Source organism: Lepidochelys kempii, chromosome 6 (genome assembly GCF_965140285.1).
Source record: "Lepidochelys kempii isolate rLepKem1 chromosome 6, rLepKem1.hap1, whole genome shotgun sequence".
NCBI lineage: Eukaryota > Metazoa > Chordata > Testudines > Cheloniidae > Lepidochelys > Lepidochelys kempii.
The window spans coordinates 68,052,615-68,076,335 of record NC_136385.1 but is presented as its reverse complement, the minus strand read 5'-3'; positions in this window follow the sequence as shown (position 1 = coordinate 68,076,335).

The window sequence follows — 23,721 nt, the reverse complement described above, 5'->3', positions numbered from 1 at the left end:
AAGTATGAAGTCACTTAAATCTTCAGTGTTTTTGTCTCCACCAGTGGGCAGACAGGATGATTAGCCTTGTTCCAGATGTATAAGGGGAACAAAGTTATAAGTTTTTTATTAAATAGGATCTCATTTAGCTATTCCTTTGATTTATAGTTCAAAAAGCATAAAACAACACTTCATTTTACTTTAAAATGTTATTTACATGATTATCATTAAGTGAATCTCAATAAATCCAAGAAGTGCCATATGCTAGGATATGGATATGTCTCTGGTTAGTACATGACAGCATTATGACTAAGTAAATGCTGTCAGCATAATTATTTTACAGCACAATATATGTGCTATCAGGACTTATTGCTGTGTAAGAAATGTAACAATATACTTAATAATAACTACACACATTTACATAGTACTTTATTTATTATATATACTAGAATAGTAGTTCCTAAAAGCCCTATTATGCTAGGAGTTGTACATACATATAGTAAGAGATTGTCTCAGCCCCAAAGAGCTTACAATTAAGGTAGACAAGATAGGCAAGCAAGAGAAGGAGCATTATCCCCATTCTAGAGAAAGAAGACCAAGGCACAAAGAGACAAAGTGATTTGCCCAAGGTCACAGAAAGTCTGTAAGAGAAACTGAACCCAAATCTTCAGAGTTCCAGTCAGTACCTCAATCACATGATCATCCTTCCTCTCTTTACATCATCAAAGCATAGTACAAACTAATATAGATATAATTCTTAAAGGCTTTCCTAGGTACTTCCTGCACTTCCTACATCCAATTAGCTGCTGGTTAAGATTTCTAAACTGCCTTTTTCTTTCCACACCCTCCACTTTTCCATTACAACGTTAGTATCCAAAAGTGTAAGTGGAGGGTTAATGGTGGAAGTTTAGCCCAGGCCCTTGTTGTGAAATCATGGAGAAGGCATGCATGCCAGGAGGATTTGGTCATTGAATCCAAATGTCTCTAAACTAGGTGCTCCTATTTTGGATAAACTCTCAATGATACAAGGATATTTGAATTATCAGAATTAAACTGACATCTTAGTGATATGAATAATTGGACTCCTCTCTCAGAGCTATTGATTTAATGTATCTGTAGATCTAAGATATTGCACTAGCAACAGTATACTTATCTACATATCAAAAGCAGTCTTCACAGCCAGAAGGGATTTTAGAAAAGCTCTGTATATTGCTGGAAATGAAACCTTAGATTCTGAGAGAGAGAACATACAAATACAAAAGAAAGAGCCTAACTTTAAATCTAGTGGGACTGCAGACTTTCAGTCCTGTGGATCTCTTTTACCTTTGCACTCCACCACCTCTATGTTGTCAGCCTTGCACCTGAACTATTTGGACTTTGAACTGTACAACACATGAGGTCTTGCCTTTTCATTTACCTGTAAAGTGGCAGATACAATTATGGTACTATAAATATCACTGTTATTTTAAAATATCCCGTCATGTTCCAATTCTCACCATGTCAGAGCTATCTTCCAACTGGAAAGTAAAGTGGACTTTCATTGTTCACTTCTATGTGGATCTCTTAGTTTACAGCTGGCACTCAAAGATAAAAATATTCCAGCAAATAAAAACTATTCTTGCATCTTTTTACTATTATATTTAGTGCAAAATCCAGCCATTATGGCAAATTCTGTCATTATACTAGTTTGGGGCCTGACTGGAAGTCCATTGAAGGTAATGGGAGTCTTTCTATTGACTTCATGGGCTTTGGATAAGGCCTGTAACAAGATCTGGGCCAGCTAATATTAAATTAACTTTACTGCAAGGAAAATTCCAGTCAGTAGTTGTATGGGAGGCCTCCAAGGCAACACAGTGTGCTGCAGACAGCATTGTGGATAAGTCAGTAGGTGAGTCAGTATTAATCTACTACCCCAGCATGGTATTAAGGAGCACTGTGATTTTGGATGGCCACTTTTCAGATGAGACTTTAAAATAAGCTACTGATCTAATATTTCTTTTAAGAATAGGAGTGTCAGCCCCAGCATCCTGGCCAAATTCCAACTTCAGTTATTATATTTTGATTCACAAAAGCCTCTCTCTATAATTTTGTCTAATACAGCATTCCTTTTCAGTTCCTCTACTAAAATTTAATAGATTTGAGCTGTTAAACTGATGCTATGTTCAATCCTAGACCTGGCTGCATTACATGATAACATATACTAAAGTAAAGGCTCTAGGAATATTATGGGTATTTCTTTCATTTTAATTAGTATTCATTAGCTAGAAGGGAACACTATTCCACAGAGGTAACCCTGATTAAGCAATTTTTAGCTCTGATTTTTAAAAAATTATTACAGAATTACATTTCTCTAAAATTATAACAAGCTATGGCAAGTTATTAATTTTTGTCTACAGAATAAACTATATTTTAAGATCTAATGAGCACTTTACTGATTTTTGGGAAAGCTGAGATAATAAAATTGAAGGAAATAGAGAAGAATAAGAAGAGTGAATTGCACACTGAACAAAATTATTACCTCATTTTCCTTGTAATTTTATACTGTAAGTCTGATGTCAGAAGCATCTAGGGTTACCAGCAAGAACTAGCTGCCCAAACATGCTGTCGCTGCATGAATTGGCAGTCTGTAAACTAGAATAATAGACAGTAAAAGATATAAAGATAACTTAAAAAGTCAGTTGACGGAATAAAGCTAGTAAGAGTACACAATTTTCTTCTTTAAGGAAATATAGGCACTTTAATTTCTCCATTCATCTCTCTTTGACCAGTGTGACTTTACACACACACACAAACTCAGCATCCAGGTGCTAAAGGGAACTAGTGTTCAGAACTGTCATTTCTTTCCCATCACTAGCCCATACATTCCTATGACGTGCAATAAAGCAAAAGAAGTACAAACAATATGGAAAGAGGAAAGATAACAGAAAGGATACATTATGTGTTACTGGTAGTTAGCAAGCCACCCTTTGATATCCTCAGCTTCTGGATAATGGATCATTTACATTATTTATACCATTATACCCTTAGTAATAATATCCTTCAGCTAGAAATGGCACTTAAAATACAATAACTTAAATTCTTATATCACCTCATATTTCTTCAAAGATATCCAGATCATGATTTCAAATTATACTGCAGTGTAACAACCTGTCCTCAGAGAACATTTTAAAAAGTTATAAAGGTTATATTTTAAAAGCCATTTAATATGAAATACTAAATGATTCCCACTAATGCATGCTACTCCTAGAACACCCAGAGGCAAGTACACCCAGCCCACCATGTTATCCCTATGCTCCTCCCACACATGCCCATTACAGTGCCCTCCAATCTGCCCACTCCAAATGACCAACTCTCCACCAACGTCACTTCCTCCACCTTATTTTGTTTGTAGCTGTTCTCAATATTACAAAACAATCATTTGGCCCCAGCACCAAGACAGAATTAGACATCCCAGCTCAACTCTAAAAACCTTGGGGGGGGGGTGAAGACCCACAGTCACTACTCGTATAAAAAACATATTAAAGAAAACATATAAAAAAAGATTTCCTGTGATTACAACTCATTTCACATGGGAATGAGGAGACAGTAATTATGCCAATTAATGTCCCTCAAAGACCAACTGTAAACATGAGAAAAGATGGTCTCTAGTGTTCTCCTCTCTTAATATAGCTAGTTGTATAGTCAGTGTAAAGCAAGAGGATTGCTGTATTGTATCATGTATCCTGTGACCCTGACAGAATACAGACTATAAAGAAAATTCATTGCTCTGATTGGTCCATTAAGCAGCCCTTGCCTAATGAAAGAAGCACTGCATATGTGAACAAAACCAAAAGTCACCTTGTAAGTCATTAATGCTCTACTCCTGGAAAAAGAGGAAGGGCAAAATTCTGTGTAAATGACCATGAACCAAATTGGGGTGGGACAAGAAGCATAGGGTAAGATGGTGCCTCAGAAGAGGCTAGCAGACACACCATAATGCACACTATTGGTTAATGCTACTCCAAAATGAAGCAGCACGTGCTCTCCCAGTGCTTGCTGCTGAGGGAAGTATGCCTGCAGTGGGGCTTGTGTCTGGACTGCTCTCCCCAACCATGCTCTATCAGGGGTTTGAAATTTCACTAGTAGTGTTAACTGTGCACCCTATCTAGTACTCCAAGGGAGGCATGGATCTATTATCTTCCCTACTCCTTCACAGATGTGTTAGGAAGTAAAGAGTCTCTCTGAACTGTCTCCTGCCCCCAGCTCATCTGTACAAGAAAGATTTTAGGGATTTTTCCCTAAACAGGAGTAATGTGAATACACCTGAAAGGCACAGCAGATAAATGTCACTTCTTAATTCACTGTAGTCACTCCAACAATGTTGCAATGCAAAATAAAAAAGGCAAATTACTCTACTCTAATTTATCAACTCCACCCTTTTCTGCAACACAGATTTATTGCTAGCAGATTTTCTCTCTAAAATCATGGACTCTAGGGCAAGTTCTTAATCAGTCATAGCCCCACCTACCCTACATATTCCAAAATGGGGCCACAATAAAAAAATTTATTTTTTCTTTTTAAAGACAACACAAACTTTAAAAATTAGAACATTACAAATAAACAATTTAAGTGCAGTAGTCAATCTCACTGTTAATACTTTTTATAAAGTTAACAATGGATATACTTATTTAAACTCCCATCAATATTATATCTGAGTGCAGACCTTAGACAAAGGACGTGACAACAGCACTGTCCAATGGGTATTTCTAAGTTATATTGAAGTCTTAAATATTTAACACTTTTTTTAAACTGTTTCATGCCCAAGATCCTTTTAGCAAGAAAAGTTAAAAGTGCCACATGTGCAAATTGAGGTCATTATATCCCAAATGATAAAACCAAACAAAATTATCTAATATTCCTACATTTTCTGGAGCGTCTCTCTTTGTTTAGTATTGTCTTTAGACACTTTGGCTGAGAGGAGGACTGCGAAGTGAAGCTGTGCAATTCTTTCGGCTGAACTGTTCTCAAGACAGCACTCTTCTATAGAAAGAGACAGGACTCAGGAGAGCATATAAATATCTTATAAAGCACTGGAACACTCCTGTGACGTTGCACTCCATATGCTTTATGGAAATATGCTAAGGAGAGTGAATATAATGTAACTGGAATATGCTTCATGCAAAAGGTCTCTTGTAAGGTATCATTACAAAGCTTATAATCTACTGAGCGTGTTCATCCTATTTGTATGTATGTATCATTCTGGTATCTAAAGCTAGAAATATGAAGTATTACTCTAAAGTCCAATTGTAACTATGCAAAGTGTGGGCCATTAATGGTGTCTTGGAATCTTAATGGCTCCCATTAACCAGAACAATTGGTTGTAAATGGCTCTGTTTACTCGCAAACCTTACTGGGTACGTGCAAGCCAACCCTGAAAGAATGGAGAATGAGGTCTTACAGTGACATGTGATCATGTCACCTGGTACTGGAATCCATCTTAATTAAACCTGGTGCTTTTCCATTTAGAAGGAAGGGTGGGAACCCAGAGAGAGACAAAGGATTCCCATCTTGTGCCAAAGCTACAAAAATAGGGGGTGGAACAGAACAAAGGGGCTGGCAGTCATGAGAAATCCCCTAGTTACCACCTGAGCTGGAACTAACAAGAACTGTACCAGGGGAAAGAATTGGGCCCAGACTAAGAAGGAGTCTAGGATGTGAAAGAAGCTTATTGGAACATCTCTGAGGGTGAGATTTACCTGAATTCAGTTTCTTAATGTATTAGGCTTAGACTTGCGTGTTTTTGCTTTATTTTACTTGCTGACTTACTTTGTTCTGTCTATTATTACTTGGAACCACTTAAATCCTACTTTTTATACTTACAAAAATCACTTTTGTTTATTAAATTAACCCAGAGTAAGTGATTAATACCTGGGGGAGCAAACAGCTGTGCATATCTCTCTATCAGTGTTACAGAGGGCAGACAATTTATGAGTTTACCCTCTATAAGCTTTATACAAAGTAAAACGGATTTATTTGGGGTTTAGATCCCATTGGGAGCTGTGTGTCTCAGTGCTGGAGATAGGAGTACCTGCTACGTGATTTTCAGTTAAAGCCTGCGGCTTTGGGGACGTGGTTCAGACCCTGGGTCTGTGTTGCAGCACGCTTGCATGTCTGGTTCAACAAGACATGGTTCTGGAGTCCCAAGCTGACAGGGAAAATGGGCTCAGAGGTAGTTTCAGCATGTCAGGTGACACTCCCAAGGGGGTCTCTGTGACCGAACCCATCACAACTCCATGATTAACTTTCAGCAAGAAGTAGCTTTTATTTCAACAATGTGAAGTAACAGACAAAAAAAAGTTTCAAATTCCACACTCGCAGCGACTCTACCGCTGACCTGACCCAAAAGAAAGTGTGAAAATGCAAGAGGCCCAATTAATGACCTTATGCAAAACAGGACCGGGGCCACTGCTCTTAGCTAAACTGGTTGCTACAGCACAGGGCAAGGGCTACATCTCATTTACATAATTCTGCAGCAAAACTGTTTTCTTTCTTTATTAACGTAATGGATTCACATAACAAGAACTAGGGGTCACCCAATAAAATTAAAAGGCATCAGGTTTTAAAAAAAACAAAAGGAAGTACTTCTTCACACAACACACAGTCAACCTGTGGAACTCATTGCCAGGGGATGTTGTGAAGGACAAAAGTATAACTGGGTTTAAAAAAGGAATTAGATAAATTCATGAAGGACAGGTCCATCAATGGCTATTAGCCAAGATGATCAGGGATGCAACCCCATGCTCTTGGTTTCCCTAAGCCTCTGACTGCCCGATGATGAGATTGGATGACAAGGGAGCAATCACTCACTGATTTCCTGTTCTGTTTACTCCCTCTGAAGCACCTGGCCATTGGCCACTGTTGGAAGACAGGATACTGGACTAGACGGACCATTCGTCTAACCCAGTATGGCCATTCTTATGGATTATGAGTGTTCCTGGTTTTAATTAAGGATGGGAGAAAACATGATGAACCTCCACCCAGTTTTAGAATAGAAATATCTTTGCAGTTCTGGAACTGTGACAGGCCAGCCAGAGCAGGAAAACATTTTCCACACTTAGGGACAGTGTAAACACCTTTGTGCTGAGCATTATCTGGATAGAATAGAAAGTGTAGACTGTTCTGACCCCTCTTCCCCCATTACCACCTTCAATTTACCAGCCAGAAGGAAACATGGGCAGGGGTGCTGGAGCAATTTATATAGTGGAGTTGCGGAAAGTCATTGAACCAAACTATAAATCCTGTTTATGATGGAAACCACTTCAAGCCAGGGGTGCAGCAGCACCCCCAGCACCCATAGTTCCAGCACTCCCATGTCCATAGGTGCAAGAAATCTGACAAGAACTTGTTCTTGTGATGTTTCCGCCTAATTTTGCAGCAGGTTATCTGAACTGAATCTGAATTCTAAAGATGTTGAGGTTTGTCTTAATAATATTAGGTCAGATGGAGGAATTTTATAAGACTTGGTTCAGGTCCTAACCTACAGGATGCCCTATGTATTCTTCAAGCTACTGGCCAGAAAACAAGATTTCCATAAGATTTGGTTTCATTCCGATATGGAAAATAAATGAGCCCTTTTGATTTTTTTTGCAAAAAAAAATGGACAAATGCAGAGAAAGACGAACATCCAACCCAGAACATCCCTATCCCAGTGGGCAGACCCTCACCTGGGACATGCGAGACCCAGGTTCAAGTCCCTATTCTCAATCAGGTAGAGTTAGGTTATTCTGGTCTCTCTCTCTTTCTGGTTTTGACAAGAAATGCCATCCACAACCTGAGAAACCTTTGTGACAAAAGTTTAATCAAAACTGATATGTTTCTGTAAAAAAAAAAAAGGGGGGGGGGGGTGTCAAAAAATTGCCAGCCAGTTCTACTACATAGCACAGACCTCCTCAGTGAATTCGTGCCTTTTCATAATAATTTAATAATTTGCTCAGCAGTGTGCACAGTTCACTGAACAAACAACAAACAGGTTCAAAGGGGTAGTTTTAAATTTATTTTGTTTTGAAAATTACCAAAAATATTTAGGTTAGAGAAACAAGAAATGGTACACCGGCTCTTGCTAATTGTTTCTCCTACTGCCATCTCAGTGGTGCAGCTTTCACTATTTAGTTACAGGAAGAATTTTTTTTATTATTATTATTATTATTTTTAACATACCTTAGGGAATACCATGATTAAGACCAAGCTAAATAATTACAGTTATTAGCCATGGCTGAAAAAATATGAAAGCCCACAAAGTGACTGAACACAAATGCTAAGCTAGTTACTTCTGTTACAGTCTCTTCTATATGTCTCTCTGTGGAAAGCTTTTAATAAAGATTGTAACCATGAGATTTAAAAGCAGGTGGCCCTGAGGATTATTAATATATAACCAGCCAGTTTATAGTTGGCAAAGTAAGCAATTTTAACTATAGTCTATGAAACTGAAGAAAATATTTAAATTAGTTACTTAGAAGAAGCCATTTAAACTGTCTTGAAACTAGAACATTAACCAATATTAAAAACTTAAAATGTAATTAATTTTTTTCTTTTTGATTACCAATGTTTAGCCCCTGTTTTCTTTTCAGGAATACATGGTCTAACCACTTGGTAATTATCAGGAGAAACCATAAGTTTTTTAAGTTACCACAGTATTCTAATATTTCAACAGAATTTATTATAAAAAAACTTTTAAATTGTAATTTCTTGACAGTATTTTAGTCAACTTCCTTTCACCAATTTATGTTGAAGTTTTGAGGAGGGGTTTTCTTTGTTTTGGGGGGAGTGGTTTGGGGGAGGAGATGTTTGTCTGTGGTGCCTTGCTTCTAGAGATGGGCAGAATGAGTTGTGAAGTGCTTGCTATTTAAGCAGAATAGCAGGAGATGAGTTTGGGATGCTTACATTAAAGTCTTTTTATATTCTTTTCCTTCTTATATGTATGAAATTATAGGAAAAAACTTTTTATGCTTGTTTAAGTTTTTATTATTGGCTCCGTGCCTACAGGTTTGGCTTAGGTGGCACTTTTAGCTCCTCAATATGCAGTTTGTTTAATGAATACCTAACATTTCTCAATTGCCTTTATTTTTCTTGTGACGGGAAAGATTTAGATAACTTTTAAAGTTAAAAGTAACTTTTTTTTATTAAGTCCATTTTAAAATAATTTTTACTTTTATTAGTGTTTAACAGGAAATTAAATTCTGTTTTTAAAAAGTCCAAACACTTCTGTTCTTTACATAAAAAAGATTACGTTTTCAGAACAATTTTTTTTTTACATTAAGTAACCTTTAGAAAGTCTGTAGCCTAAGTTGGTGACTTTACATGACAAAGTTTGTGACCATTTTTTTGTTGTTGTTTTTCTGCGTTGGATGAGCGTTTGATTGTGCAGTACGAGTAATTAAATTCCCCATTACTATAAATATTATATGTTTAAATGGCTTCTGACATTAGTAATTAGTCTAGCATCAAATGACCTTGCAATATTTGTACATAATCTGTTTTACTATTTATATAACAACAAGTACAGGCAGTTGTTATATTAAGGCTTTTGCATTTAGATACAAAATATTTGCAAATATACATATTAAAAGAAGCATATGCCATTTAAGCATCTGAGAAACAACAAAGGTTTTCGCTTTTAAGTGGGAAACATGAGTTGGAAAAAAACCTGTATTTTCTGTAAAACATATCCCACCATAAATGTTTTCCCTAAAAATGTTTACATGGTTTGTCTGCTTGATGTTTACTTGTCTTTGGGAGGTCAAAGCAGAAATCATCTGGAATTTTTGTCATTAGCTTTAATATTTTGTAACATAATTACCTATGTGTACTGTTTTACTTACAAGCCTCCTAGCTATAACATTCTTGTAGGTATATTTTAATATTCAGTAAAGGTGCAAACAAGTATGTAACAATTTAAAAAATAAGATATAATTTTATTAATATTATTTTGCATCAATATTGAGACCTTTGCCCCACAACCATGAGGCAGGAAGTACTGTGTTTGCCTGTGGGGCAGCAAAACACACTTTGGCATCTGGTTGGGCTAATCAGTCTGCCCGATATTTAATTTCTGTCTTCTTCAGTTCATTTAACTTTGGAAAGAGAGAGACGGGAAAAGGAGAAACAAGACAACAATTAAAAAAAATCAGGCAATTGCTTCCCCTTGAACATGATATGACAGCTTCTTATGAAAAAAAAAAGAGCTTCAGAATGTCTTAAGATACAAAACATGGCTTTTTAAATGGAATTTCATTTGCATCTATTGATGGTCCTGCACACATAATTCCATTTATTAAAATGAATCCTCCCACTCAAAGCTTAACTCAGAGCCTCTTGAAGGAAGCTCCTAATCCTCCAAAGTGATATTTTATTAATCAGGACAGAGAAAAAGTTTAGCTGAAGTTCGCTTTTTTTTTTTTTTATTAGAGTCTCTCTCTTTCTCATATCCACTTTTGTCTTAACTCCTCCCTCTTGCATCTGATTTTAAAGTTTGAGTCAGCATTAGAAAGTTTAGAAGTCATTAGTGAAATGAGTGGTGGTGGCCGCTGTACTTAAACAGCACCAAAGTTGCTTTTTCTGGGAGAGTGGCGTTATCTATTCAGGACTAAGCCACAGCATGTGGGTGGCAGCACATCAGCCGACATACGCTGCAGACCCAGCACAGTTTATTCCTTCCCCTAGTAGAAGGGAGACCAGGTGAAAGGCTGTGACTTGTTATATCGATCTCCTTCTTGCTCTGCTCCAGGGGCAGCACAACACCATCCGGCGGCCCCTTGCTAAGGGCAGATTGTTCATTCACAATTACATAGAACCACAGTTTCTTTTTCATAACATCAAAGAATAGCTTTTACTATTGATTACATTTCTCCAATCCACTTCAGCACTTAATCAGTTGCTGTGGACCTTTATTACAAGTATGCTACCACATGAGAAAAATTACTTAATTCCTGAATATAGTGAGTAATCGATGTATAGTTGACCAGTGGAAAAATCTTTGCACTGTTGGAATTTTGTAAATCCTTAGATGAACTCTAACAATTCCTACAACACACACGCAGAACTGAGTACTAGCACTGTTCTGGAATTTAAAAATAAAGTATCACTGTTTTACTGCAGTATGAAAAAAACCTATAAATGAAGAAACCATGAAATACTGTATAAAGATAATGATATTTAAATGTTAAAGGGAACATTTGTGCATGTGTCAGATTCAATCTGTTATCAAGGCTTGATGCTGCTTAATTTAAATCACCATTCCACATGCTGTGCTTCTCCAATTCAGATCAGTGTTGCAGCATTTAGAACCACAGAAATTAGAGATGGAAAGAGACCTGTTTGATAAGCACATCCCTCCCCCTCCAAGTACAGGATATAGCCAAAGGTAGAGGATGTATCAGATCTTAATCTCCCACCGACCTGGGGCCTGAAGCTGTTCACATTACAGTCCACAGGAGCAAGGCTGACCCTTGATTAGTTCTTTCACATTTTTCATCGCACTTTGAGCAATGGTGTAAACACTAGAGATCAGTATTGGCAGCCCCAGCCATTCCAAAACTATGAAGCAGAGAGCAAAAATTCATGCCATTGGCTTTTGAGATTTTAAAAAAATAATGAATTTCTTTTTAATTTGCCTTCTGGCTCCCAAGTCTTCAGGGCATACTCACCTCTTGCTTGCAAGCTTTTCTCCATAACCGTAAACACTAAAAACTTACCTTAAAAAAAAAAAAAACGAAAGCAGAGATTCTCATTCAATCTCTTGATTCTAGCATTAAGAAAATTACCAGATATTATGAGATTCATAATAAAATCATGAGAATTGGCAGCCCAGATATATTTGAAGATACCTTCAGTGATTATTACGACTTCCTTAAAGGACTACAGAAAAATTCACTTAATCACAGTGTGTGTTGGGCAGCCGTGCAATCCTGGAGGGGGTGTGTGGGAAGGTCTGCCATTTTAAAGATAAATAAATTCAGCCTGTTCACATGTATCATCAAAAGATGACCAGAGCAGCACCCAGAGACACAAGAAGATGATACTTGAGGTCGAGGATCAGCAATATTATCTGGATACACAGTATGCACTAAATCAAAGACCACTAGAGAAATATGTAACCTATTTTTAAAAAAGGGGAAAAAAGCAGTTGTGGAAATCTCCTGCTGCAACTCTAGACTTACCCTCTTGACACATGCCATCAAACTGACAACATGGCTGCTTGCTGATCCATTATTTCATATTTAATTTTTTTATAAAGAGAATTTTAAAGAAATAATTAGTGATTTAGTCATGATTTACATTGCATCAAGTGATTAGAAACTATTTTATATTCCATCACAGTTTTCTGTGCGTGGGGTGATGAGAACATTAAAATAAAGGGAGAAATGTTTTTCTGAGGGATTAATAGATTATCAGATGCACTGTATGAAGGAGAAGGGAGTTAGTCAGAACAGCTAACTACTGAAGTCATCTAAGATCTGTTCTACAAAGTACAGGTTGTTTCCATTCATAGCACCCTGAGAAACAAAAGCTCCAATGGTTTGTGTACGGAAGGAGCCATTATACCCAAGAGATGGGTCCAAATCAGAATATACAGGAGTATAATAAAAATAAATGTGTGATTGATGCCAGAGAGCTATACTGTGATTATAGGAACCAGAGGTCCTGGTTTAATGAAGTCATGTAGCTTAAGTAGGGCAGTCCCAGACTTCCGCTCAGTTCTTGTGACACCAGGTTTTTACTAGAATCTTGAGACATCTCATCACTCCTGGCTCTGTGCACCCCAGCCAACATCCAGGAGGTGGAAGCAAGGAGCAGCTTCATGCATATACCACTATCTCTTTCTCAAAAGGGACGAGTGAAATGAGGGAGCAGAGTAGCAGGAAGGCTGAGGACCTCCAGGAATCCAAGAGAGCAGCCAGAACAGGTGTGGCATTATCATGAATTCACTTATTTAGTGGGAGGAAGCAGTAATTTAATTTGAGGGAAAGAATATTTATTGACTGGGGCAGAATTAATAGGCTTTGCGGAGCATTTTTCATTCTGTCATTCATGTCTTTCCCCACTTTTTCTCTGGGGGTTGGACTGTCATGTTTAGTTCTTGCATGGGCCTCTAAAAACCTAAGAACCTACCTCTGGCATCTAGGCACAAAGCAGCAGGAACTGGCTTTTATGCTTCCAGCAGATCTTCAGGTTGCTCAGGGACTCAGCACTAGAGGAGGATTTTTGGGTCACTCTGGACCTTAGCGGTAGGGGAGAAGAGAAGGGTAGAGGAATATAGAGAACTCGGGGGCATAACATGGGAATGCAGGAATTACAAAGGAGTAAGATACTTAAGTGGAAGAAAGAGTGACAAGAATGAAAGGAAAATTGTGAGAAGAAAAAGGGAGATTGAGGAAAAAAACTGAGGAAGAAGGGTGAAGAAAGGAGAATAAGGGGGGGGGGCAAGAGAACTGGGAAAAAATGGAGGGAATATGAGTAATAAGGCTCTGAAACACTCATCTGACATGGTGACGACTATCATAATCCAAAATGTTCACTCTGAACCATTTTACCAGTACAACCATGTGTCAACCATGATGGCTAGTCCACAGCTATCAAACTACAAATCTATATTTGCATTGGTGCATTGTGCAAAAATTTGAACAGCTCTCCCATTCCCTGAGTTGCTGGTGCCAGGGCCACTTTACACCTGGAGCTCTTTGGGGTGTCCTTCTGCATAAAGTCCTGGAGTTCAGAGGGAGGACTGGCTAACCTAGTTACAAAAGCACAGCTAGGTGATCCCATCTACATATTATGTAAAAAGACAGACTTACAATTCAGACAAGGCCTTATAATTATTCCCATACAGCCTAGCTCACAAACAAGATTCAAATATAGTGCACTCACACTGTAGGAACCAAGAGTTATTTACGTAGCTATGAACCCTATCTGAAGTCATCTCTGTGTAAGGGGACTGTTGCCCCCTTACTAACATTCAGTGGGGGTGTTTTGGTTGGCTAGCTCCCAGTACTAAAAAGGGGGAAGGGTCGATGGGGAATCAGGACCCTGAGACTGACAGGAGGAGAAGAGGCCAATGCTCCAGGTTAGCCTGAATGACAGGGTGAGCAGGCTAATCAGGGAGTCAGGAGGCCAGGGAGGTCCCATCCTCCGTGTGAGCTGGAATTGCCTGGGTCAGACAGAGTGGGGGCTGAGCAAGGAGAAAGCAGGGGCCCAAGCTGAGCTGGGGAGCAGAGCTGTGCCAGATCCAGAGGGACCAGAAAAGCAGCCCAGAGAGAGCAGACCCTGTCCTGGGAGCAGAGACGCAGCCCCAAAGCCAGAGGCACAGCCCAGAGAGAGCAGACCTATCCTGGGAGCAGAGCTGCAGCAACCAGAGCCAGAGGCACAGCCCAGAGAGAGCAGACTTGCCCTGGGAGCAGAGCTGCAGCAACCAGAGCCAGAGGGGCCAGAAAAGCAGCCCACGAAGCAGGTCAGTGCTGGGAGCAGAGTCACAGAAGCAGCCTGCAGAGCAGACCTGTCCTGGGAGCAGAGCTGTAGCAACCAGAGCCAGAGGGGCCAAAGAAGCAGCCCAGGGAGCTGGAGGCAGAGCAGCAGCAGCAGGGCAGAGACAGAGTGGTGCAGCTGGAGCTGGAGCAGTCCAGAGCTGGGTGCTGTGAGCAGCTGGGGAGAGCGAGGGGGACCCTGGGCAGCAGGCCCAGCACAGGGAGACGCCTCAGCCAAGAGGCTCTGCAGGCCAGGCTTGGATCATAACCCGACAGGGCGGGGGCGACACTGGGAAGAAGGGTCCTACCACTTAGAGCCTGAGAGCGTGTGGCCACCACCAGAGCAAGTGTCCAGCCCACAGCATCCCTACAGCAAAGCCAGGGCCTGAAAGGGAGGCCTGGGACTTACAAGGAACAGACTGTGAACTGCCCTGACATTCCAGAGACACTGTTTGCGATGTTCCCTGCCACAGAGCGGGTTGATGTGTTTCCTTTAACCTTTCCCATTTTTCCTTATTCTTTTTAAAATTGTTGATTAAATAACTTGCATTTGCTTTAACTTGTATGTACTGGTCAGTGGGTCAGAGAAGTGCCCAGCGCAGAGAGAGTACCCTGGAGTGGGGACACCCTAGTCCTTGTCCTAGGTAACCACATTAGGGTTGGGGGTTGAGCCCCCCAGGAATCCTGCCTGGGCCCAGCCTTGTTGGGGTTACGAGGACTCTGCCAGACAGGAGAGTGGAAGGGGAGTTCTCAAGGGCAGGGAGGCCACTGGGTAAAGGAAGTGGGAGCAAGGACTCAGATCCTTTCACTAGCCCACTTCACCGGGGTAGTGCAGAAGCCAGGAAAGTTCCCCACAATAGCGGGACTATTCCCCTGCTTACATATGTTACAACCTGATTAAAAATGAGGTAAAAATACGGATGGGCCAATAGTAGATGCCTTTTTGTTTCTAGAAATTGCTGCTAAAAAGCATGAGATAGCCTATATTTAAGTATTAATATTGTTTGTTCAGCTCAGTAGTTTCTCAATTCAGTTTGGTTTGGCTTTTAAATGAACAATCCAATGCTTAATGATGATTTAGGCAGAAAGAAAACAAAACATTCATATTTAGCTATTTGCACAAAACATGTGAAAATAAAACAGCAAACATACTGAAAAGACTCCAAGACCATAATGTCTGAAAAATGCTAGCAACAGCAAACACACATGGAATGATATGAGAAAGATGTTGAGAGAGAGAAAAGGACTCCTCCTAACAAATATGAGGAATTTTACAGGTGCTAATGCTGGTATACCTAGGCCTCTAGCTGAACTGCCCTTAACATCGTCCCCGCTCTCCTGCAAAACACACTGGCTACTAGGACAACTCCAAAAATGGGTTTTATAGCTCCTGGTCCTCACTCATCCTTTTTCAGTCCCTAAGCATTTGAGAAAAATTATGACAATGGATCACTGTCATTAGTCTCTGATAGCTCCCAAGAGACAGTTTTATCATTAGAGTTACAAAAGGGACAAGGGAAAAGAGAGCCAGAAAAGACAGTAAAACCAAGTAAATAAAAGAGAGACACTCAACTCACTGAAAATGAAGAAGATTGCAAAAAAGTATGAAGAAAAGTCTAATTTTATGAATTATCTGCTAAGCGAAAAGTATTGCTCCAAGCAGAGAAGCAATACTCGGGAGTTAAGGGACAATATTTCAAAAGTAAAGAGGTCCATGTGTGTGCGCAAAACAAACAAAAATTATTGCACATATGCACTATGTGCTTACCCGCTTACTTCAAATGCATTCATATATTAGAGAAAAGCATAAGCAAATGACTTATTTGCTGCCTAATGACTGTTTGGCATGCATCTTCCTATTTGCATGAACAATTGTTACCTAACTTTGTTTGCACAGTGCCTCGTACAATGGAGCCCTCATCTCAGATGAGGTCTCTAGATGCTATTATAATACAAATACAAAAATACCCACAACATAGGCACATCTTAGTTAATGTACCTGCACCACCAACACCTGGTTTTTAAGATATGCTCCTTTTGCCATTTGTTCAAAGTTTTAGTGGTGTGGCGTTAAAGGTGGAGATCAATATGCCACAGGTAGACCAGGTGCCAGCTCAGACCAAGGTCCCTAGGCCTCAACAGAACACTGATGAATACATAGCTGGCTCACCTGTATATTAGTATGGTTTAAATAAATAGGTATTAGATTTACAAAAATGTGTCTAGTGTTTAGACTTTATGAAATGCTTGCAAATTGCTGCATGCGTTAATCTCACTTATATCACCTGTATCCCATGTTATCAGATAATCTTTAAGTGTTTGCTCTGTAACTGTAAAAGTGTTTGCTCTGACCGTAAACCACCAGTCAGGAGAGAAGCATTACCAAGTGTGAAATACTAGCTGGGCAGGAGATAACACCTCCTGCGGCAAACAAAAGAAGGCCCATGAACCTCAGATAAACCACTATGGAAAATGAGAGGACAAAAGACTGCTGATCGCTCTCCCCCCACCCCGAAGGGGAAACATGCATGTGAACTTACCCAATCAGCTTGAATTCTTAGGGGCAAGGAATAGAAATCCCTACTAAGAAGAAACTGTATCGCTGTGCTGCTTGGACTCTATGTCGGCAAGATTTCTAAGCATAAGCAAAGGACCCCCAGTGCTTGGCCTGGGTTAGCCTTAAAGGACATACAGAGCTTCCTTATTATAGAAGCTTCTATTACCTTTTGAAACTTAAGACTAACTCCTTCATGTGTAAAAAGAAAAGGAGTACTTGTGGCACCTTAGAGACTAACCAATTTATTGGAGCATAAGCTTTCGTGAGCTACAGCTCACTTCAAAAGCTTATGCTCCAATAAATTGGTTAGTCTCTAAGGTGCCACAAGTACTCCTTTTCTTTTTGCAAATACAGACTAACAAGGCTGTTACTCTGAATCCTTCATGTGTGTATATTTACCAGCTTTAAGTTTGTAAATAACTCTCTTGTTTCTTTTTCCTAGTTAATAGATCTTTGGATAGCTTATTATAGGATTGGCTACAAGCTTTGTCATTGGTGTAAGATCTCAAGTGCAATTGTAATGGTAAGGGACCATCCTTTGGGACTGGGAGTAACCTGAATATAATTGTGATTTTTTGGTGTAAGTAACCATCTATCACAAAGGCAGGCCTACCTGCATGGCAAGATAGACCAGGGTATTTGAGGGGATTGTCTGAGACTCCATGGTTAAGCTGTTATAGTGCCTAAGGAGTTTACACTTGATACCTGGCTGTTGAAATCTAAGTATAGAACTTACAGCCATCTGGGGGGGCGGGGGGGTATGCCCTGCTTCCTAACAGTCTGTCCTGAGGCTGGTATTCACGTTTCTAAGCCGCTGCAGGACAGCTTTTGACAATCAACATCACAGCTTCCACAGACCAACATTTTGCCATATTATACAAACTTAAGGATCGTTAATATATATCCTGCAGCTATAGAATTCAAACCATGACAATGCACTTCATCACATGGCTTCCCTACCCATTAAGCAAAAGGTCCGCTGTGCTAGCTCAGCTCAGGAAGATCTACGCAGGTCTGTCACACTGCAGCCGATGACACACTTCAGCAGGGCAAACGGAGATGACAACATTTTTCACAGATATCCATTCAAAGTAGCCAGGCAGAAATGAGGGAGGAGAAGTAGGAAAAGGAAATTACTAAGTGTTCTGCTGGTTTATTTTAGGAAATGACAAGTGTGGAACAAGGAGGGAGGGAAGGAGATGCAAGATGCAAAGAATAACTTCCAGTTGAGACCAGTTCAGCACTACTCCTACTGTGGTTGGATCACTAGACTGTAACTTACCAGATTTTAACATTGGGGGTTTATATAAGAGGTATACAATTTTTAAAAGGAAGTATAAAATGATTTTAGGGGTTAGCTTGGGTCTACTGAAACACCTTTAACCTTAACTCTACAAAGGATTTTGTTTGGGAACTTCTCTGTTTTTCAATAAGTGACAAAAGTTTTAACTGAGTTGGTATATAAGGTACACAGGACATGATCCTACTCTGCAAGTTCTTATTGTGGTTCAACAGTGGACAATTTTAGCATGTTAAGGGGAAGCATGTGTGGTTAGAGCAGAGAGGAGAGGGATGTTATTGTTCTACAGTACCTTGGGGTACATATCAGTAGTGGACAATGGAGGGGAATGAAGGAGAAAGGGTCTTTTATACACATTGAAATTTTGTAGTTTTATTGTGTATAAAAGACCCATCTTTATACATTGTAAAACATCTCAAGAAGGATATAGCAGAAATAGAGAGCATTCAGAGATGGGTGACGAGAATGTTAGGGGCATGGAAAAGACTCTCATGGAGAAAGATGACAGGTTTCAGAGTAACAGCCGTGTTAGTCTTTCTTCGCAAAAAGAAAAGGAGTACTTGTGGCACCTTAGAGACTAACCAATTTATTTGAGCATGAGCTTTCGTGAGCTACAGCTCACTTCATCGGATGGAAACAATTGGGACTGTTTACCTTAGAGGAAACATTATAAAGCTATATAAAATAATCAATGGTTAACTCTTTTAAATAATCAAAGCATAAGGACTGTCGCGATATTTAACTCTCTGTCCCGCATCCCAACCGATGTACAATCGGGATGCCATTCATCCCGATATTGTAGGGTTACCAGGCCTCTGGCTGGTGCGGGGCAGGCAGGCACCCTACCCAGCTCTGCACCTTCAGGATAGGTTGTAGATCCTTGATGATGCGCTTGAGAGGTTTTAGTTGGGGGCTATAGGTGATGGCTAGTGGCTTTCTGTTACTTTCTTTGTTGGCCCTGTCCTATCATGTGCAGTTAAGTTTTGTTACTGCCTGTTGCTCTACTTTTTTTACTTCCCCCATCTAACCTGACCTCTATCCTCTACCAATTTGAACCAGCAACACTGTTATTCCGGTCTCTCACTCTCTGTCTTCCCGGTTAATATACCCTCTCTGTTCTTCTCCTAGTAGTCCTCTCCACATCACCATTCCAGATTTGCTTGCCTTCTTACATTCAAAGTGCTTGCCAGTTCTGTTTCCATAGAGTTTACCTGGAACACAGGCTGCGAATGTAAAAGTTATTTTTAAAAAAAATTTTAACTAACCTTTTTTTAAAGAAATGGAAATGTTTAAAAAGTGGCAAGACAGAGAAACATTGAGGTTAGCAGACCACTAAAACTTCTTAAATGTGTCAGGTGCCAACTGCAAATTCCCACTAAAATTACTCATAACAGCAACTGCCTTTTGAAATTGAATTTTATTGCTTACTTAAAAGACCAAATGAGTAACAACAAAAATTCACAATTTAAACAGTTCACTGCTGCCAAAAATTCCAGGTGTATCTGGCAAAACTGAGCTCCAGAGGTAGAAAAGTCCTATTAGATCATCCAATTCATCTCCCGCCCATGCAGGATTGTTCCCTATGATGTATTCTTTAGAGCTTTGTTCAGTCTAGCTTTGAATATCTCAATCAATGAGACTTACAAACTTCCCCTGGGAGACTATTCCGCAGCCTAAGAGATCTCACTGAGAGACTCTGATATTCAGTCTAGAGTTTCATTTTTTTTATTTCATCCTATTGCTCTTGGTTATATTCCTCAACTACTACCTGAATCAATTCCTATCCCTCCTTCGTGCTTACATTCTTTGAATATTTTAGAATGCTATGGCCCTCCTTAGTCAAGCCTTTTACTCTTTCCTCATATATCTTTCCCTCCAGCCCCCTGATCATTTTTTGCTGCTACTCTGAACTCTGTCCAAATTCACCAATTTATTTCTGGTAATGAGTCACTCAGATTTGTTTTGTTTATTTACTAATGCCAGATGGCATCAATGAATGCTTCCTCTCTTGATATGGTCCACAGAGTTTGAACTTTTAGGGGCTAGATTTTTAGAAAAATACACCAGAGCTTGGATTTCAAGGAAAAGTGACAGCCCTGAAAATGAATTAATACTTTCTGCTATTGTTTTTCCTCTTCCAGCCTTCTTTTGCATTTCTCCCTCTTCCTGAACCACCCTCAGCACCATCCACAAATAGAAATAAGCAGCAGCATGGCACTCACTTCCAGTGAAAGCCCTTGTGTTTAGACAACTCCTGCTTCCATGAAAAGTAGGCTAAAGGATAAAAGAATGTGCTTTAAATACAATTGTAAAAACACAAAATTAAAAATTTTCCTATGTGCTGTAATCACATCAAAAGCAAAATCCAACGTCTTTGCCAGACATGGCCAGAGCCACACAAAAAGTATTGTTACTAGTTTTTAGTCACAGTTCAGTACATGAGTGGCAGGAATCAAATGTGGCTGGCAGAGTGCAGTAAAATTCTCAACTAGTCCCAAAGCCAGAGGTGAAAGTGGGCCAGTACAGGCTGGTATGGTGTACCGGTAAGAAGTGGCCACCAGTACCTGTACACAGCTGATGTTAAAGCACTGCCGTGGCAGCACTTTAACGTCACTGCTCCTTTTGCCCCTCACCCCACAGGGCCACCGATGGGGGGGGGCAAAAGGGACAGCTGCCCCAGAATCCAGTCACTTAAAAAGGGCCTGGGGCTACCGCTACTGCAGCAGCAGCTGGAGCCGCGGGCCCTTTAAATCACCGCTGGAGCCCCAGCTGGTGCAGGCCAGGCAGCATGGAAGGGCAAGCTGCGGGAGGCTGACCCTCCCAACCCCGCCCCTTCCGCCCGAGGCCCCGCCCCTTCCAAGGGCCCAACTCTGGGGCCCCGTACCGGTAAGTCTTTCATCTTATTTTCACCCCTGCCCAAAGCTCCACAAAACAAGACAAATTACAGCAGGCACTTATTACAATCCAGCCCACATCACCCTATCTGACAGACCTGTTGGCTTCTCTGGGCTACATCTTGAGGTACACACAGAGATAGGAGGGTAGCATGAGCTTTAGCTGACTGGAAACCACCTTCTGTGACTGACAGAGCGGTATCACTACAGAACACAGACTTCTTTTCTGATGAGGTGAACAAGGCCCTGCAGCCAGCCAGACAAGAGTGTGTTGTAAGATGGGAGCTGGGCTGCTGGTTTTGAAGGAAGCTGCTGGAGAGTGCCCTTTCAACATTCAGTGATGACATGCCTTGTGACTATTATCAGCCTCAGCACCAGAAAGTTAATTCTGAAGGAAACAGAAATAAAAAGGATTTCTCAAAGAACCTGATTCAAATAGCAACCAGAACAGTAAAGAGGAGGCTTGCAAGCCACTGTAAAGAGCAGCACAAACTAATCAGAGCTAAGAAACTTCATTTTGTTTTATCCTCATGTTTATGTGTACAGAGACATAAAACTAAATGGTGACTATAACAAGATGGTTTGCCCCTTTAAGGGGCGAGGGATCTGGGGCCAGACAGCCCTGTTCTGAAGCAGAGCCCCTTTAAGAACAGGTGTTTGGGCTGGTAGAGGGGATTATCAGACCCAGCTGGGAAGGGGGTCAGGTAACTACCTAATAAGACCTGATTCCTGTAAAGGCTGAAAGAGCTCAGTTGAAGGGGAGCTGGAAGCTAAAGGAAGAAGGCTGGCTTGCGTGGCAGGCCCTGGACCAGGGGGAATCCCAGGCAGATGGCATCTAGGAGGATAGGGAAGAGATGGCTAGAACAGGGAGGGCTCTAGCAAGGAGCCCCTGGGTCAGGGGAAAGTTAGCTGTTGGCTTTATGTTAAATTGTTTTATTTGGGGATTTGCTGAAGATCGTCCATGCATTCAGTAAATGGTGTCCTGAAGAAAAACCTGAACAGACACTGGGTATGGCATGAATCCTTTCTGGGCTGGGGAGACATGCCAGCAGCCTATAAATAACCTACACATTACATTCTTGACATTCAAGTGTTGGCTTCTTTCTTTGGAGGGATAAGGAAAAGAGAGAATTGGGTTTTAATACTCTTATTCTGCAGCTGAGGAATAAGGAACAAAACACTTTCCTTGGAAAGGTACAAACTAACCCTGATTCCCCACTTTGAACTCTAGGGTATAGATGTGGGGACCTACATGAAAGACCCCTTAAGCTTATTCTTACCAGCTTAGGTTAAAAACTTCCCCAAGGTACAAACTTTGCCTTGTCCTTGGTGGTGGTATGCTGCCACCACCAAGCATTTAAACAAAGAACAGGAAAAGAGCCCATTTGGAGACATCTTCCCCCAAAATATCCCCCCAAGCCCTACATCCCTTTTCCTGGGGAGGTCTTGATAAGAATCCTCACCAATTTGTACAGGTGAACACAGACCCAAACTCTTGGATCTTAAGAACAATGAAAAATCAATCAGGTTCTTAAAAGAAGAATTTTAATTAAAGAAAAGGTAAAAGAATCACCTCTGTAAAATCAGAATGGTAAATACCTTACAGGGTAATCAGATTCAAAACATAGAGAATCCCTCTAGGCAAAACCTTAAGTTACAAAAGACACAAAAACAGGAATATAGATTCCCTCCAGCACTGCTTATTTTACCAGCCATTAAACAAAAGGAAACCTAACACATTTCTAGCTAGATTACTTACTAACTTAACAGGAGTTGTAAGGCTGCATTCCTGATCTGTTCCCAGCAAAAGCATCACACAGACAGACCAAACCCTTTGTTCCCCTGCCTCCAGATCTGAAATAATCTTGTCCCCTCATTGGCCATTTTGGGTCAGGTGCCAGCGGGGTTACCTTAGCTTCTTAAACCTTTACAGGTGAAATGATTTTGCCTCTGGCCAGGAGAGATTTTATGACACTGTATACAGAAAGGTGGTTACCCTTCCCTTTATATTTGTGACACTTGCACACATAACAAATTCACTAATAACAGACAACTACAAAGGCTCAGAAAGTTAGACAGCTACTGGATGAGCTATGTTGAAAAAACAGCACTTACCAGCCCTAAACACAAAAGCACCATCCTCAGCGAAACCCAGCACCAGAAAAAAAAATCACAGCAATACATTAGTGTAATAACAGTATTACTGAATGATATATGGAACATGCTAATCAAGAAGTACAAGTGCACTTGGATGGAGTATGGATGAAATTGTGATAGTACTGACATCTGGTGTACCCAGAGTAGAGAAATTAATCAAATGGCAGGAGCATTTTTCCCCATTAATATTGCAGATCACGCAACAATTATTTTACAGTGATAATAGTGAACTAGCAGCAGCCACAGAAACTGAATACATTTATAAGTGCAAAAACTATGTGAGGAATAGAAAACTGGTGAACATAGTAAAGTAAAATCACATTTTCAGGACTGGATAAA